Source organism: Schistocerca nitens, chromosome 1, assembly GCF_023898315.1.
Source record: "Schistocerca nitens isolate TAMUIC-IGC-003100 chromosome 1, iqSchNite1.1, whole genome shotgun sequence".
Taxonomy (NCBI): domain Eukaryota; kingdom Metazoa; phylum Arthropoda; class Insecta; order Orthoptera; family Acrididae; genus Schistocerca; species Schistocerca nitens.
In genome coordinates this window covers 809,998,737-810,016,482 of record NC_064614.1, presented here as the reverse complement: position 1 = coordinate 810,016,482, position 17,746 = coordinate 809,998,737, and positions in this window count along the sequence as shown.

Here is a 17,746-nt window from a genome sequence, read left to right as displayed (position 1 = left end):
CCTGCCCTGTAACAAGCATTTCACACATTTTCTGACCACCCTATATATACAGGGTGAGTCGCGTATTCGGGGGGGAGGGGGGGGGGCGATTGCACGTATCGGCATGCGGTTTACGGCGAATCGTAGCGGACTATGAGGCACATACGTTGGTACATGCACAATAATCACAACGTTTACATTGACCGAGATAATGAGGCAAGTACATGTTTTTTAAATGGAACGCTATACTTTTTTTTACCATCATTCGAACGCTCTGGAAAAGAGGCGTATGGTGATGTAACGCATGTTGCTATTGTGATTCAAACTTTGCTTAAAAGAGGGCGGATGAGGATTTACCTACGTAGCGTAGGCCGTGCATGCTGCATAGAGCACGGCATATCGGCCTGCGGGTCGCGCGAGGAGTGTTTAGAGTTTGCATCCGCTTCCGACCGCCTTGACCTTCAATCGTACAATGTTTTCCAGCGTCTTTTAAGCGAAGTTTGAATCACAATAGCAACATGCGTTACATCACTATACGCGTATTTTACAGAGCGTTCGAATGATGGTAAAAAAAGTATAGTGTCCCATTTTTTAAAAAAAAAAGAACATGTACTTGCCTCATTATCTCGGTCAATATAAACGTTGTGATTATTGTGTATGTACCAAAGTATGTGCCCCCATAGTCGGCTATGATTCGCCGAACACCGCTTGTCGATACGTCCAATCGCCAACGTAATAATGGGGGTGTTACATCTTACGTCTTACTTCTTATATACAGGGTGTCCCAGCTATCTTGTCCACACAAAATATCTCTGGAACAATAACAGCTATTGGAAAACGACTTTCACCGGTACAATGTAGGGCTGGGGCCCATGTATGTACATATTTGGAAACATTCTAAAACGAAAGCATATATGTTTTTTAACACAAACTTATGTTTTTTTTAATGGACCTCCTATATTTTTTCTTCAGCAATCCATAGCATGACAAAGCACATACACAATGGCGTTGATTGCATCGCAATATTCCCATTACATCCCGAGATATTAAGACGCGAAGTTGACGCTTGAAACACCCGACATGCGCTGCTAGCGCACGTCCTGAGGCTCAGGCGTGAACCCCATGCTGCCCGTAATCGCGATGTGATTGACATGTGTAATCACACCTCCATACTTATCAAGAGGTCCGAAACGAATAATACGGTCTGCTGCCATCCTGCATTAACGTCGTACATTCGAGCAGGTATTTATCCCATAGGCTAGGGGTGATGCGGTTCTGTAACATATCTGTGTACCGCAACGTTAGTCACAAAGTTAACTTCGCTTATCGTTAATCCGTTACTAAAAAGGTAATGCCGTTCAACGTTAAAACTTTACTTTACTGTAGATCTAGCGCAAGTGACAGTTAATCATTCACTCGTAATAGTAAAATTCATGTTGATGGTTTTAGTGAAACGAGCAAGTGGACTAAAAGTTTTACCGTTGTTTTGGTAAAAATGTTTTGATTTGGGAAGTTCAGGTAGGACATCGAAGATGAATGTAAACATGTTTAACCAATTAGTTTTATTATCTCATAATTATCAATTTTATGTTTATCTAATGCGTTAAATGACAAATTGTTGCAAACAAATGTTTCTTAACATCACTGAGTAAAATGGCCCTATGTAGAAACTTCCACTGTGATACCAGCACTACATACTAAACATCGCGTTCACATCTCATGCTCAAAGTGATGCCCATTGGCTTGCATACATAGGGTCACTCTGCGGATGAAGGATGCCCTACTTCGTGCTACTGTGCCGGCGGCGGTGGTCTAGCGGTTCTAGGCGCTCAGTCTGGAACCGCGCGACTGCTACGGTCGCAGGTTCGAATCCTGCCTCGGGCATGGATGTGTGTGATGTCCTTAGGTTAGTTAGGTTTGAGTAGTTCTAAGTTCTAGGGGACTGATGACCACAGATGTTAAGTCCCATAGTGCTCAGAGCCATTTGAACCATTTTCGTGCTACTGTTTCCTCTTTGATGGCTGTACAAGCATCAATAATGCGTTGCTTCATGTCCTCTGGTGTTGTTGGTTCATGTTGGTAAACAGCATCCTTCACTGTTCCCCAAAGAAAATAATCCAGCGGTGTAAGGTCCGGAGATCGGGCAGGCCACCTAACTGGGCCACCTCGTCCAATCCACCTACTAGGGAACTTACGGTTCAGAAGCCGTCGTGCTCGTAAGGCGTTATGTGCAGGGCATCCGTCATGCTGATACCAAATGTCCATTCTCCGGTTCAGGGGTACGGTGTCCAAGAGAACAGGAAGATTGTGTCGTATAAATCTGGAGTATTGTCTGCCATTTTGGATGCCATTTATAAAGAAAGGTCCGATAATGGTATCTCCAATAATCCCACACCACACATTAACTTTCCACGGATGTTGATGCTCTACCTGACGGAGCCATTTTGGATTGTCTGCGGACCAATAATGCATATTCCTCATATTGACAATTCCTTTGTTGGAGAATGATGCCTCGTCGGTAAAGAGAAGATGTGCATAAAAATTGGGATTAGTCAGAAGTTTTTGCTGAGCCCACCGACAAAATGTTACCCTATTGCGGAAGTCATTTCCATGAAGATCCTGGTGTAAATGAACATGGTACGGATGAAATTTATGACGTTTAAGAATACGCTGTGCACTTGATTTCGACACACCAACTTCACGTTCAATTTGACGTGTGCTGATTTGAAGATTCACAGCTATGGTAGCGAGCACAGCAACTTCAGCACGTTCATCTGTGCGTGGTCTAGGACGATGTCGAGGTCTTGGATTTAAGCTTCCCGTTTCACGTAGACAAGATGTGAGACGACCAAACATCCGGCGCGAAGGCGATGGCTTGTCAGGCAATCGTCTTCTGTACAGTCGTTCTGCCTAAACAGCATTTCGTCCACCTACAACAGGGTACAGCACAGGTATGTAGAGTAGGGTAGAAAACAGACATATTAACTTAATAATCATAATGTTCGCTAACAGTACTATCAACAAACAAGCAATCTCATAACGTATTTCCCGTCAACGTACATTCTCCATAGATGAGCAGCATTTCTACCATATCTTCATGTGTGTACATTATACTGTACAGTATAAGTTCCACAACACAACGTTTATTCACAATGTGTACTACCTCCGTGCCGTCACTAGATTACTCTGATGCACGACTACACTGGCAAGCGGTGTACTACACGCCAAAGCAACAACAAATGGGATGCTCGGAGGGTGGTAGAGTACAGGAGTTTGCATGAGTCGCAAATCATAAACACGGCGAAGTGGTAACTGTGGCAGTAGTGGGAACTACGTTGGACACTTGACTAGGTAGAGCCAGGCCCTGCGCAATAGGCACAATGGGTCATATAACGCATTAGATAAACCTTATTTTGGGTGTGCAGGATAAATAAGACAACCTGACGGGTGTACACCGATCGGTACTGGTTCATATTGTGTACGTAGATACGTAAAACGTGCAAGAGGGAAACCATTATGTGCTTATGAGAGTTGATGGCAGCAGACCGTATTATTCGTTTCGGACCTCTTGATAAGTATGGAGGCGTGATTACACATGTCAATCACATCGCGATTACGGGCAGCATGGGGTTCACGCCTGAGCCTCAGGACATGAGCTAGCAGCGCATGTCGGGTGTTTCAAGCGTCAACTTCGTGTCTCAATATCTCGGGATGTAATGGGAATATTGCGATGCAACCAACGCCATTGTGTATGTGCTTTGTCATGCTATGGATTGCTGAAGAAAAAATATAGAAGGTCCATTTAAAAAAAACATAAGTTTGTGTTAAAAAACACATATGCTTTCGTTTTAGAATGTTTCCAAATATGTACATTCATGTGCCCCAGCCCTACATTGATACCGGTGAAAGTCGTTTTCCAATAGCTGTTATTGTTCCAGAGATATTTTGTGTGGACAAGATAGCTGGGACACCCTGCATATACAAGGTGAGTCGCGTAAGACGTAACACCCCGATTATATATATATATATATATATATATATATATATATATATATATATATATATATGGGGGGTTAGTCTTCAACACAGGATGCAGCAAACAGTGCATGAGTGCATGCAAGCAGGCCTCAGGGAGGTGCAACAGCATCCTGTTAAGTGACAATCTGGCCCATACTGGCAAGATATTTTTAAATCTGACTTAGTATTGTAATCACTGAAAAAATACCAAGTACTCTCTTAAGCCACGATGTTTCACTTCGTCTCCTCCTAGGCGCTTTCAGAGGGCTAGAGAGTTGAATCATGGTTGCTTTGCATCCTTGCTAGGGTAATCATCAGTATCTTGCTCGCCTGAAATTTAGAAATCAGAGATGGTTTCTAATTATGCGTTAAACTGTAGCTTAATACTGACATTTATGACAGACTGAAAAGCAACAGTCCCCTTGCTATACCTCACCATCCATTTTCTGTAACCAAATCTCCAAAGTGGAAGTCGGTTTAGTGATGTACGTTACAATTCCTGAGTCATTAGCCTCGTTCTCTACGAGTTAAAAATTTAAAAAAATTGTGAAGTGATGAAACAGTACATCCCACCAAAGAGAGCGAACCCTGTAAGCATGGGGTATTCACAAGAAAGAAGAAGGAGGGGATAAAGAGAAGCAGAATTATGTCACAATATCGTCAGAGTAAATTACAAAAATAGCCCCGTAAAAGTCTGAGGTAATTTGTAACTACGTACAACACGCAAGTAAGTGAGACGTCTAAACGAACACACGTCTATTGTTTCCGCGATGAGCAAACCCAGTATCAGCGCGGCTACTACTGCCGGTTTCGAAGAGGAGATGAAATTATCTGAGTGGGTGCGAATAGCCTTGTACCGTTTATGGAGATAAGCCATAATAAAGGCGCTACGGGCGCGTACGTGACTTGTTTATTGCGCGAGTTCCCAGCATTCCACTGCCCCTCTCGCCCCCCTCCCCATCTGTTTCCCAATCCGAGTCTGCCGACCGATCACCTGCGTACCATTCGTTTCCGCGGCGACCTCTCGTGATTTACGGTGGCCGTCCCTATAAAACAGATCATCCTCTTGGCAGCCCGTAAAGAACACGCCGGGAATCTAAACATAACGCCCATAATTACAGCCCGCCGCGGACACATTTATTGTTTAATTGCAAGTGTTGCCGCCAATTGCGGTGCCCATTACGCTGCCCGCATAATGCCGTATTTATAGCCGGTTCGCCGCCCCCACTACCTCCCCCTGCGCTCCTCTGCCTCCCCGCTCACTCTCTGTCTCACTATATGTGGCTCTCTCTCTTTCTCTCTCTCTCTCTCGGTATCTGGCGCGGCGTCCGAAGCGGAAATAAATTATGAGTCGCCCGCCCGCTGCTCCATATTCAACGAGACTGCCACGCGAGTTTGCCGACGTAATGTATTGCCAAACAATGTGTGACAATTTGAATACGTAAGCGTCTAATTCTTTTTTAATCTTTTGGCGGCGATGGCGCGACCGCCCGGCCGTGCGTGGCGCGCTGCCCCGCAGCTGGTAATGCCCGGCGCTCTTGAGCGCGTCGATCAGCCTAATCGCTGGTCCAACGCCCACGGGGCGAACCCGGCCCTCCCAGAAAGTTACCATATTCAAGAGCAAAGTCAGCCAGAGACCGCCTGGCTATTTTATTAAGTTATCGCTCTATTAATTTTCCATAAAGCAGACATAATTGGGTCTGCTACATCCGCGTGCGACAGCGTCTTTTTTGTATTTTCGTCTATGTATTTTCTTTTTTTTCCTTTTTTCTTATCTCCTCCCCTTTCCGTCACCGGGTACGGAAAGGGGGCATTACGAGAACGTCGAATCCTACAAAGAGGTCGTAACTCGGCCACTTAGGGCGGCATACATGAATATCGGAGGGCTGCTCGCCACGATAGGATTCAAACGTTTAAGGAGCTGGGTACTTAGTTGATGTGAACTTACTGGAAGAGCAAATGGGTTAACTATGTCGGACCTCCGGAACCGCGCGACTGCTACGGTCGCAGGTTCGAATCCTGCCTCGGGCATGGATGTGTGTGATGTCTTTAGGTTAGTTAGGTTTAAGTCGTTCTAAGTTCTAGGGGACTGATGACCACAGCTGTTAAGTTCCTCAGTGCTCAGAGCCATTATGTCGGACCTGTACGCTTGGGAATATTTCGTACACTGACATCCACCCAGTAAGGCAGTAAACGAAATATAGCCAGTGTAGACGAAAAACTGTTTACCGTATGGGTGCCCAACTTCACAGGAATAAAGTCCAGTCTGTGCGCTGGAGGATTTGCGTTGCGAGTTCTGTTAGTCTCGTAACTTGCCGTTAGGCGCCGGTACTGGTACGGCGACGGTGAGTTCAAACACATGCATTAATGTGTATTACAGTTGCGGACAGTCCAGGTGAGCAAGGACTCACTCGTTTAGCTGTTTTATTAAAATAACAGTAGTGGTGCTGGTATCGACGCATTGAAGTTGGAAAACATGACTCGAAAGTTTGAATTAACTGGCAATTTCGGAATCGCTGCTGGGAGAGGCAGATGCCGGCCGAGGTGACCGAGAGGTTCTAGGCGCTTCAGTCCGGAACCGCGCGATTGCTACGGTCGCAGGTTCGAGTCCAGCCTCGGGCATGGATGTGTGTGATGTCCTTAGGTTCGTTAGGTTAAAGTTGTTCCAAGTTCTAGGGTATTGATGACCTCAGATATTAAGTCCCATAGTGCTCAGAGCCATTTGAACCATTTTCAGAGGCAGACGGCCAAATACGCCACGAATGGTTGAAGAAGTTACTGTTGCCATGCCCAAGAACGCTTGACGCAATACGCGATCTCCAAGCAATGGATGAGCTTGAGAGGCACCCACATGCCTTGCTCATACTGTGGCATCAAGCAGTCAGGCCTGCAAGATGAGTGGTCTGCCAAGCGAGTGGATTCGTTCTTATTTATCGAGTAACATGAACTCTCGTACTCACAATTAAGTTACAAATTATCCTCCTGCATGAATAATACGCAACGGAAACGCACATCTGACTATCAGTGATTTACAGAACTCTGACTGTTCACTACGCACTGGCAATACCACATTTTCTTTTTGTCGTTTATTTAACGGCTTTTATCAACACGTGGCCACCGCACTGAATATGAATGGCGCACACATTATAAATTCGGGACATCATGACAACATGCAATTCGAAGGAAAAGTCCACCAATCTTTTTCTTTTCACTATCTTGTTTATTCCGATAAATTATATAACCTAAACACACAAATTCTATAACCTACAACAATAACACATGAGAAATTCCGCCCAGTGGGCATGGCTTTACATTGGTGAATCTCTATATTATGGTCTCGTAATTATTTAACGCTACAGTGCACTTTCTGGATAGGATGGTGGATCTTTTATTATACCTCACACTTCGACTCTCGCAACCATCATCACGAAACTTTCCTCCAGACCGAGCGGTACCGAAGGAACAGGCATAACCAACTAATCTTTTGAAACTACCTAGCTACTCTCCCATGCAAACCACACATACCCAAATTACATGACATACACCACACTACGACATGGAGTACAAAACACTAAATAGTCACAACACTATCACTTTCAGCTTTCCCACTTCAGTTAGTATTTATCCCAGTTTCACACGACACTGCGCCACTTTGTAATTCTACTTTCCTACTATGAACTCTGGAGATATTTGCACGTCTTCCTGTGCAATGCAAGCCAAGTGGCGTTGCTGGATAGACGGCCGACTCACCTTGCTTCTCTCTCAGAGTTTGAATCTAGCGTCACACGGAATCATATCACGCAAAGTAATATTAAGAACGTATTCATCACACACGCGAGTCCTCAACTGATACCATGGACGAGTACTTCTCTTTATCTTTCGTCTCATACACAGTTTGAGACTCACACAGTAAATTGTCATTCTTTCCCACACTGGTAACCGGCTTCGCTGTATTAATTGAAATTGAGTTATTTTACAAAAAAAAATGTGTTGTTATGACAAAAATAATGAAGTATGTTGTACCTATTTTCAATGTCGGGCGGTACTGTACCCTTTCAAGCTAACTCATGACAGTTGAACATTCCACAGCCCACCGTTCGAAAATTTCTGCGAACAGATGTGGCACTGAATCCGTACAAACTTCACAGTACTCACCAACTTCTGCCACGTAACACAGGTATTCGAGTTGGCTTAGCTCTTACGTTTATTGTAAGGGTTGATGTTGACAACATGTGGCATTGGAACTTTTTTTGGAATGCTAAAGCACACTATACGCTCAGTGGGGTAGTGAATACTTGAAATTGTAGCATTATGGGATCGTCATCCCTAACGAACGGTCACGCAGTTCCATTGCATAGTGAACGCGTCACTGCGTGGTGTGGCATTCGGGCACAGTTCATGATTGGTCAGTTTTTCTTTGAGGAACTCTCATCCCAAGGACCGAGGATATATAGCGTGAACAGCACGCTTTTCTGTGATGTGCTTCGCCAACATGTGATACCTGGTCCCTTGGGGTGAGGTGCTTTGGACTCAGCTGCTCTGATGGACGATGAAACTCCACCTCACATTGCCCATGAAGTCACCCGGTTACTCTGTAACAAATTTGTTGAAAACCGAACCAATGGCCGATAGTTATAAACTATTTGGATACGAAGGTCATCAGATTTAAACCCTTCTGATTTCCGTTGTGTGGTTGCCTGAAGGAGAGGATTTGTCAAGGGGGCACTAGCAATCGTTCGAGGCTGAAGTTGAGCATAACAAGGGTTGTAGCCAACACGCCACGTGAGTTGTTTAGGCCAGCACGAGAGCAATCTCCACTGCAGTTCCACGCTGGCGTGGATGTAGATGGTCGCCACATTGAGCAACATTTGTAACCCGGAAAGTGAACATCGTACGCAATTAACAAATGTTACCCTCTCATGTGGAAAATAAAATGTTTTTCTTTCAACGGGTTATTCATTATCCCTCTTCCTCATATCCTTACAAATGTTTCCGCAGAATTTCGTTGTCCTACAATCACTCGTTTTTCATAGGGGCACTTTCAGGTAGTGAAAGTTTAATTACGACCACCTTGTGCTAAATGCAATTCTGAGTTTCCAAGAAGTACCAAGAAATAAATGCATAATGAGCATCTATCTCTGCCACATTCAGTCGAATAATGCTAATAAAAAAGGAATGTACTACACCAAAAATATTCCCATTAAGGAACAGCGTGACTTATTGCACTTTCCGTTGCCGGTGGAAGTAAAAAACCGTCAGCCACCTCCTGTAGGCTGTAAGAGCAGTGTGGATCATACGACATGATTCGACGAAAGGTGAATAACTGCGTGGAGTTCTTGTCGATGGAATCAAATTCACAGCCGTTCTACAGTTGCTACAGAAATAATAATTTTCAGAAGTAAATCTACACTGACGAGCCAAAACATTGCGACCACTTGCTTTGGAGCTAATACAGAAGGAATCCTCTGTAGCATGGGTTCGAAAAGTTCCTGGTAGGTATTCATAGGTATGTAGCTTCAGAAGACTATGCACAGGTTACGAAACTCCCACAAACTAGGGGTCTGTGGCTTGTCGCGGGGGTGCTGCATCCGGTTCAGATCAGGCAAATTCGATGGCCAAAACATAAAGTATGAGTTCACCTGCCTGCTCCTCGAACGAGTGTAGCACGATTCTGCTCTTGTAACATGGACAGCTGTCCTATTTTCAGATGCTGTCACCGACGGGGAAACCATCGAGCTTGAGAGGATACGAGGGGTGCGCAATAATGTTCTCGTGGAACACAGGTTACATAGCTCCTTCAGTTACTGGCCTAGCTCTGATGGGAGTCCAGGTGAATGTCCCACATAGCATAACATTGCCTCCACTAAACTGCGTCCGACGTGCCTGGTTGACGGTGTATGTGGATACGATCGTCTACCTAGTAGTGTAAGAAACCGAGTCATCCGACCAGGTAACAGGTTCGCGTCGATCGAGGGTCCAATCTCGATAATCGCGTCTCCGTTTCAATCATAATCGACTGTGTCGCTGGGTCAGCATTGTAACACCTAGATGGTTCAAATGGTTCTGAGGACTATGGGACTTAACATCTGTGGTCATCAGTCCCCTAGAACTTAGAACTACTTAAACCTAACTAACCTAAGGACATCACACACATCCATGCCCGAGGCAGGATTCGAACCTGCGACCGTAGCAGTCGCGCGGTTCCGGACTGCGTGCCTAGAACCGCTAGACCACCGCGGCCGGCTAACACCTAGAGATCGTCTGCTACTGAGCACCATATTCAACAACGTGCGCTGAAAGATCACCTAGGTAACACTTGTGCTTGCACAAGCATCGTATGCTGTCCTCAGATCTGCCACAAGTTACTGCCTGTCTAGCTTTACAGAGCAGATAAGCCTCTGCCCCCACGTTCTGTGATGGGGCACGTATTTCCCACACCTTGCCGCGTGCATGTAGTTTCCCCATCGCGTGACCCACTATCCATAGATGCTAAAGGCATTACTTCCCGAAGACCGACCATATTCTCCGTTCGCAAGATGCTCGAGCTCAGGTACCAGGGTATAATAAACTGCCGCCGTTTAAAGTCGATTATGACTAGATTTTCCAAACTGCTGTCTGTACCATCGCTAGAATAATTCCCAATCCGTCTCTCCTCCCCACAAACGTTTTCCTTAGCGCGTCACGTATCCGCAACGCCAATAATCAGCATCCAGTCACACGACGGGCAGTGGTGTTAATGCTTTGGCTCATCAGTCTATGCGTTTAAAATAAATACAAACATTGGTGTTACTCTAGTAACGCCAAACCTTGCAACAAAGATAATGGACTGGACTGTATGGGATCAGGTCACAACAAGCGACCATAATCTAATAACCTTTTCTTTAGGTAACAGGGAGTGCCACTGGGACAGAGGCGGGAAATACGACTTACAACAAGACCGATTGGGACCGCTTAGCGAGGGAGTGCGCCATACGGATATTGCCGGGGGGTGATGAGAATGTAGAGGAGAACGCGGAAGAGCTGGTGAGAGCAGTTAACAGGGCGGTAAGGGCAGCTGTACCAACCAGGAGGAGAGCCGTAGCGGCCTCCTCTTCACCATGGTCAGCCGAACTGGGACAGATGCGCCAGTCTGTAAGGAGGGCCAGGAGGTATTACCAGCGAACTGTCGTCTGGGCAGAAAAGCAACGGTGGGTGCAAGTGCACAGAGAAGCCAAAGAACAGTTTCAACAGCAGCTAAGGGCAGTCAGGTTGAGGAGCTGGGATAGGTACGTACAAAGCCAATAGGCTACTCACCCTTGGGGTGTCCCGTACAAGTTAGTACGGGAAAAAATAAGGTCACGTATGGTGTTATCTACCGTCAAGGCATGGGACCGGATGACTGAGACTTGGCGGGAAACCGCCGAGGTCCTCCTCCGTGTCCTGGTGCCTGACTATAGAGAGGAAGAATCAGGAGAGTAAACTAAAGGGTCTATGAAAATAATGACATGATTTATTCCTTCTCCGAAGTGGAGGTAGGTGCCCAAATAAAGGCTCTTAAGGGCAGGGAATTACAGCGGAGGTGGTGCAATTCCTCGCCCTAACCCTCCCCCCCCCCCCCCTCCAGCTCGTGGCACCTCTCCCCAAGTTATACAATGAGTGTCTACAGCTCAGAAAATTTCCATCCATCTGGAAAAAAGCAAATGTGGTAATAATCAAAAAAGGTCCGGATAAAGATCCCGAAGAAGCGAAATCATTCAGACCCATCTGCTTACTGGACCTGCTGGGCAAACTTTTTGAGAGGATGCTAGCAGACAGACTGACAGTACACCGCTTGCTGTGTGGGATGAGTGACAGACAATTCGGCTCCCGGTTGGGGCGATCACTGTCTGACGCAATCGCCCTGGCTGCGGATGTCTGTGACTCTGCCCCGCCCAAGTACATTGTCGGCATCATGGTGGATATCAGTGGCGCCTTTGACATCCTGTGGTGCCCTTTGCTCTTCCCTGCTGCAGGAAAAGTATTGTCCAGGGCCGCTATATCACTGTCTTAGGAGCTATTGCGAAGACAGGGGGGTCTGGCTATCGGCCCCTAGCGGAAAAATTAGCAAAAAGATAACAAAGGGGTGTCCTCAGGGCTCAGTCCTGGGACCTCTCTTTTGGGACATTAACACGGAACCGCTTCTGGATGATTTAAAGAGCAGTAACGATGTGATAGAGGTCATAACCTACGCAGATGACTTCCTCCTGCTGGTTGGCGGCCGTAGCCGCGAAGTCTTAGAGCCTAAGTTGAAAGAGCTATATCTATTTTGACTACATGGCGCCAAGCAAGTCCAGATATTTGCTACTAAAAGGACAACTCGTTAGGAATCCACCTGTCAGAATTAACGGCTCACCAGTTCTTCGGCGCCTTGAGGCCCGTTATCTGGGTGTAGTCGTCGACGAGAGGTGGAACTATGCATCGCACATTGACACCGTGACACAAAGATCACTGGAAACGCTAAACAACCTAATTGGAATTGGTCACAAACGCTTCCATCTCGCACACGACCTCATTAAATTATACCATAACAGCATCCTAACTGAATTGCAGGATACGGGTCAGCGGTCTGGGCACACAGGCTCACGAGAGTCATGTCTGTCATGGCCGAAGAAGGATGCAGCGAAACATGACCTGCGGTCGGTAGGGGCATACAGAACAACTCCTGGGGGGGGGGGGGGAGCATTGCTAGTATTAATGGGGTTCTGTCCCCTTGACATGAAAATCAGAGAAAAGGCCGCCTGGTACTGGGTGAAGAAAGAAAGGAGGGAAAAAACAGTGGAAATAATGGGGTTTATGTCGGGGTTAAGTCTGGAATTAAAAGAAGGGGGGAAGAATTATGGCAAGAGCAGTGGGGCAATGATGAAACAGGGCGAAGAACTTATGAGTTGCTTCCACACATTAAGGAGCGCTTAAAACTTACCTACCTTAAACCAATCAGAGGACTGCTGCACTTTCTTACTGCACATGGGCCCTTCCTGACATACCCATGCCGGTTCGTGAAGCGGGCCACACCAACGTGTGACTGTGGTGCTGTGCAGGGCACTCCAGACCATGCGGTGTATGAATGCCCCCTCTTCGACGATGCTGCAGGTTAACTCAGGCAACAACTTCCTAACCATGACAAGCAAGAACCACCTGCTCAGGCAAGAGGACACTTTCCACATACTGAACAAACTCTCAGATAAAATATCCAGTAAAGTTCTTCAAGAATTCTTAAGGAACAATCGACAGTGATCCAAACCCGAATTAGACTCCGTGCACCTGTCCTGTTCCACCGAGGCGTGGACTTGGCTAGCCGCTTCACGGCTGAGATCCGCCATGTTGCGGATTAGGGGGTAGGGTGTACATTTCTAACCGATCGTGACACGCACCGACAGTGACAGTAGATATAAGAAATAGGTTAGTTATAAGATAGGGAAATTCATTAGGATAACGTCTTAGGGCAGCCCAGTGCCAGGGGCGTGCCTACTGGGGTTAGCTCGGTGGGCAAGGCCAACAAAGTAGGTTTGTAACATGCTGGCACACCTGTAACGCTGCAGGTAGTGTAGATCAGTTTAGGTCCAGATAAAGTTGCATATACATAACACAAACAACAGCTGCAGAGAATTAGTCACAATCAACTAACAACAGCGATAGTTAATAGTTAATCAGAAATGCCTGTAGTGGTGAAATAATAGAAATATAAACACACCTGTAGTATTAGCTAATTAAGCTGCAGTAATTGTAATATGATTGTAAATTTAGGGCCCACTAATGTAGTTAGGTAGTAGGTTGACATGTATCATCATAGTTACCTTTGAAGGGCAGTTCTGTATTTCGCGGATGTAGACGAAGACTTCCACGTGTACACTTGGAGAACATCACCACTGCGGATGGACACGCCGCTTTAGAAAATGCTCCATGAAGAAACAACAGGATGGTTTTGCCAAGCTCCTACAGTGTAGGCTTTATTCTTGAAAATATCTGGATAGAATGTCGATGTACTGAATTAGTATACTTAAGGTGATCTATGACTTCTGAAAATCCTTAACAATTATGCTGATACATCAAGTTCATGTTTTTACGATAGTCCTATAATGCATGTTCGAGTTCCACTTGTGAGCATTCTTCTCGACGTTAGGTTCTGTATCTCTTTCGCTTACTCACGTTCGTTGGAAGCTGATGGGTGTAGTACATTCTCATTGATTAAATGACGTTTAAAAAGGAAAACAATTTTCGTAGTACTGAAGCCGAGTGCTTGGCTTCTTCAGGATAGTGAATATTTTGGTGCAATGGAGGAGCCATCGCACATACATGAAAATGACCACCTGTCAAAAGCCTGTATAGCTACCTTTCTCAGCGCGGACGTGCAGAAAGAGAGTCATTTAGGTTCTGGAAGGTACCGACAGGGATGTGGAGTCATGCCCATTACTACGCCAGCTTTCACGGTTGACGATCCACGGTGCTAACAGTCCGATCGAGCTGGGCTCGCAGATTTGCAACTGGATTGAAATCTTGGTTTGGGGGGGGGGGGGGGGAGGGGAGGCAGGTGGTCGGTGGCCAGGAAAGCATCAGCCGGCCGAAGTGGCCGCGCGGTTCTGGCGCTGCAGTCTGGAACCGCGAGACCGCTACGGTCGCAGGTTCGAATGCTGCCTCGGGTATGGATGTGTGTGATGTCCTTAGGTTAGTTAGGTTTAACTAGTTCTAAGTTCTAGGGGACTAATGACCTCAGCAGTTGAGTCCCATAGTGCTCAGAGCCATTTGAACCAAGGAAAGCATCTTAAGCTCATCCTGGTGCTCCTCGAACCACTGCGAGCTGTCCTGCTGATAGATGCCATCGTGCCACGGAAAAACAAACTGCATGTAACGGTGGACATGGTCTATAGGGAGCATACTTGATTGTGTCTTCCAGAATGACGAGATCATCCAGGAAATGCCACGAAAATGTTCCACAGACCATTACGCTCCCTCCTCCGGCCTGGGCCCTTCGACGATTGTTGCAGGTCCGTACACACCAAGGACCACCTGTCCGATGTAGCATAAAATGTGATTTATCTGAGAGGGTCACTTGTCGCCACTTTCTGAATATCCAGTTGCGGTATTGGCGTGCATATTCCAGCTTCCGTCGCCTGTGAAAAAGAAAACAAGGTTGCAAGAACCCGGCGCCTGCTGTAGCGGCCCATACGCTGAAACATTCGCTGAACGGTTGTTGCGGAGGCACTGTTGGTGGCCCCTCGGTTCATCTGGGCGTTCAGTTGCTCAACAGTTGCACGTCTACTCGCCTGTACACATCTCCACAGCCGTCGATCGCGCATGTCATGTACGTCCCGCGGTGCTCCTCAGCTGCCTCGGCACCGGTTCTGCATAGCATCATTTTGCCACTGGCGTATGTACTTTCACTACGGCGGCACGCGAACAGTTACAAACATAGCCATTTTGGAAGTTCTTCCACCCTTGGCCCGAAAGTCAATGATCATGGCCTTTTGGACTGCAGATAAATTGCTCCATTCGTGCATTACGACAACGACTGCACCGTTTCCTGCGTGCGACCCGATGGGTGTTATATGCCGTCCACTCCCATGCAATTTCGATTTATACTCTTACTCAGGCAATTGCCTTGAAAAACAAAATAGACGTTCGTAATTGCATAATGACTAATTTCCACAAATTGTGAGTTACGGATTTCGGTATTTCGCGTAATATTCAATGGACATTACGTAAAACAGCTAGGGTAGCCGCACGTGTTAACGCTAGCGCTTCCGCGATGGGGAGGTATGCCAACCCCGAGATCGAGTGCCCCCGGCGGATTAACGAGGAAGGGTCGGTGTACCGACCAGTTTGGATATGATTTTTAGGCGGTTTCCCACATCCCTCTAGGTGAATACAGGGCTGATTCTCATGTTCCCCCTCAGACACAAGCTATGCAAACATTTAGAACACGTTCTCACACTTGCAAGCAGAAGTTACACCATTCGCAGACACGGTAGGCAGTAGGCAGTATCCACATATGCCGCTGAATGATCCAAACAAATACATCATCGTACGACACGAAGTTCAAGAAATATGACGTCATAAATACTGCGAAGCGTGAAAAATGGCCACATCATACATGAAGTTTTAATGGATTTATTGTTCTCTACTAACACACTCGTACAGTCCAGTCCAGTCATCTTATGGAATTACATGTCACTTGGCAGCGTTTTTGACAGCTTTAAACTGCGATGCGCAAACGGCTCTAGGCGAAAACACTAGTCGTCTAAAGAGCTGTGAAGAGGCGTTGTCATAGAGACGTTTACAAAATCGCGTTGTAGGTACGCGAGGCAGCCGCTCTCATCGTACGGAAACTGTCCGGATCATGTTTCTTAATCTGGATACTGCACTTATACGTTTGTACATTATGCATATTTCTTTATGCGACTGTTGCATAATTTCAAAGGTGTTGTCGCGAATATATGAATATGAAGATGTTTTTGGTACTTCATTACAAACACAGTTCAGTTTTTGTTTTCATTTCTAATAGAAAACTGACAAAATGAATCCCGTGAAAAGCCTAGTTTTCAGCTGGTGATCCTTAAAAAAGAATTTACTCTTCAGGTTCGCCTGTATGTTTGTCGGAAATATGGCTCGTTGAAAACGTGGCTCGCTGAAACAGTAATTCCTGCGTCTACACGATATCGTCTGGTTTCATTGTAAAATAAGGACACTGCTGCGTGTAGAAATTTTATCCTTCTATGCATTTGTTGTTTCCGTCTCTCATAAGGTAGTTTATTACACTTCCATACTACAGTACAAGTCGGGCCTTAGATCACCAGTGACTTCAAAAGACAGACCAATTGCCTGACAATAGCTCAACAACTACTCGTGCCGTTAACTACCTCCCCGACAAGAAGTACGAAAGTAGAAGAAATCGCAGCAGAGCGATGTTAAACAATATCGATTTTACATGGAAAGAATTTCGTACACATTTAAATAATTCTTTTACATATTTTTCAACATAAATTGTAGAATGACGTTAATAATTCTCAAACGTAATTAGTGTTTCAAATTTAATTGGATATACGAAAAATAAGTATGTCTTCTGAAAAATAAATTTTAAGTCAATTTCAAACATTGGTTCTGTTTATAAAAATAGAGGCCCTATTTTGGTTCTGTTGGATAGTGTCAACAACTGAACGCCAGTTTTCTGCCGCGGTGCCACTGATGGCAGTTAGTTGGTTAGAAGAAGGCGAGTTGAGGGCTTGCAACCAACATGTCTGCGTGCTAGACACACTGCACCTACAGCCCGCATCTCGTGGTCGTGCGGTAGCGTTCTCGCTTCCCACGGCCGGGTTCCCGGGTTCGATTCCCGGCGGGGTCAGGGATTTTCTCTGCCTCTTGATGGCTGGGTGTTGTGTGATGTCCTTAGGTTAGTTAGGTTTAAGTAGTTCTAAGTTCTAGTGGGACTGATGACCATAGATTTTAAGTCCCATAGTGCTCAGAGCCATTTGAACACTGCACCTACACCTGAAGGTAGGGTCTAGGATGCGATTTCGCACGACAGGAGGAGCACCACTCTCGTGGGTATCCCTCGTGTCCTGACCACAAGTCTGTACATCAATCTGGTGATACGCCCTTTTGTGCTGCCATTCATGAACAGCATTCCAGGAGGTGTTTTCCAACAACATAAAGTTCGCCCAGGTACCGCTGTTGTAACCCAACATGCTCTATAGAGTGTCGACTTGTTGCTTTGGCCTGCTCGATCACGAGATCTGTC